Below are 2,183 nucleotides of genomic sequence, written 5' to 3'. Positions count from 1 at the left end.
GACACAGTCCACAGGCTAGGCGTCCCACAGGCAGTGTAGCCTGTAAATTGAGGCACAGAACAAGCAAGGCAGCCACACACTGGTCTGATGATCAAAGAGCGAGAGACAAGAAAGGCGAGACTCACCGAGCCATTTACCTCTCCGCCCTTCAGTTAATCCCACTTGTGTTTATCGGTCAGGCTGGCACAATAAACTATCTCAGACAGCATGCTTAGTAAAGAAGAGAGGCAGCCAAAGAGAGGAGGCTGGATCGAGACAGTGGCTGCATCGACGGGCTCAAAGGAACGAACACTTGTGAGGATGGCGCAGGAGCGGGCAGTGTGTCCTTCTGTCGGTCATCGGTCACTACGACTCAGAACTGACTCCGAGGCCTGACAAGAAAGTCATGGCTCAACTCAAGTTCAAGGGGTAGGGAAAGTAGGCTCCTCCTCTGAAGGGGAGGGGCTGGGAAGCCCTATTTGAAGTACTAGGAATCCGGAGCCATCTCTCACGTGGTTGGATGCAGAACGGAAGCAAGGCTGGGAAGAAGAACGTGTTAGAGGTCTCTGAGCACCATCTCCAGAGGAAGGGAGTGAGGAGAGCAGTGGCCGACGCCCTTTTCTTGCTCTTGGGCTGAGAATAGCGGCCACACAGGTGCTCACTCACCCACCAACCTCTTTTGCAGAGGTCCCAACGGTAGGTAGCCAAAGGCCTGCCACCCGTGCCTGAGGCATCGCTGGGGGCCTAATGGCATCACAGGCAGCTTGCTCCCTGGGCTGCTGACCACAGACTAGCAGTTGGAACCCGCCTGCTGCCCCACGGGAGAAAGACAGGCAGCGCTTCCTGCTCCTGTAAAGACTTACAGCATCGGTCCCCAAATTAATCTACCATCCCCTTGTCAGAAAACCATTGCCCAGCGCCCCCTGCAATTAAAAACGTGTGTACGAAATATCCCATAGTTGAGGATGAAGTGTAGGCATTTGCTTGAGCAGGCTCCCCGACCCATCCAGTACCCCGACCCTGCCAGGGGGTGGCACTGCTCACATTGGGAAACACTGACCGACAGCCTCTGACACCCAGAGGGTCAGGTCTACTCTGTTCATAGGTGGCTGTGAGTTAGAATAAACCCCATGGCAGTGAGTTTGTTTTTGTTTGTTTGTTTTTGATTGAGGCCCCAAGGATGGAGCTTGTCTATATATCTTCCAGGTAGGTATCTGAAGACAGCCCGGTCCAAGGCTAAGGCTGGGGTTCTGGGAAAACCAATGATCCAATTCAAGTCCTTCTGAGGCAGATCAGAGACCTTTAGGAGTAGCTCTGGGGTTGAACTTGAACTCGGCTGGTTGCTGACTACCCGGACTTAGATAACCAGACCCTCTCCTCCTCTGGGCAAGAAGATGATGCTACATACCTGGTTGGTTATTGACCCAGGTAGTATTTGACCAAAAACCAAACTCACTGCCATCAAAGCAGTGCCATCTCATAGCAACCCTACAGGACAGATTAGAGCTCCCCCGGTGGGTTTCTGAGACTGTAGTAGCTCTCTAAGGCAGCAGAAAGCCCTCTCTTTCTCCTGAGAAGTGGCTGGTGGTTTCAAACTGCGGACCTTGCAGTTAGTAGCCCAACTCATACCCACTGTGCCCCCAGAGCTCCTTTGGCTAATAGCCAGTATATAAGGGGGCTTCAAGAAGTGGGTGGAAAGAAATCATTATCATTCAATGCCATCTTCCCACTAACTTTTTGAAGCCCCCGGTATACATATACATAAAAAGCTCCCTCGGCGATTGCCTGTCGTATAATAGGAACTCAAAGATGATAGTTGCTATTTTGACCTGCCAGGCATAGTATCCAGGCCAACTAATAAATATTTTTAAGGAAAAAGCCTGGACGATCTGATGATGAACGATCTAAACTACTCCTTCCAAATCTCTGAATATTGTGGAGTCACTTGAAAGAATTGATGGAAGGTCATCAGTAATACTTTCCCCAAATTGGATGAGAGAAGTTTGGGGATATTTCCAAGTGATTTCATCCATGGACCAGATGCTAGAGATCACTTCAGATAGCGCCTTGAAGCAAAGGCCACTAATTTTAGGGGCTTATTAATCTAATAATTTTTCTACGTTTATTCATGAGTTGAGATTCTTTTTGTTTCTAAATACCAAAGCAAAACAACCAAGGCAAATGGTCTTTGACACCACCAAGTA

Source organism: Echinops telfairi, unplaced genomic scaffold, assembly GCF_000313985.2.
Source record: "Echinops telfairi isolate 266 unplaced genomic scaffold, ASM31398v2 ScPeMD7_2010;HRSCAF=2546, whole genome shotgun sequence".
Classification (NCBI taxonomy): Eukaryota; Metazoa; Chordata; class Mammalia; order Afrosoricida; family Tenrecidae; genus Echinops; species Echinops telfairi.
The sequence above is the reverse complement of the archived record's forward strand: the minus strand, read 5'-3'. Positions refer to the sequence as shown.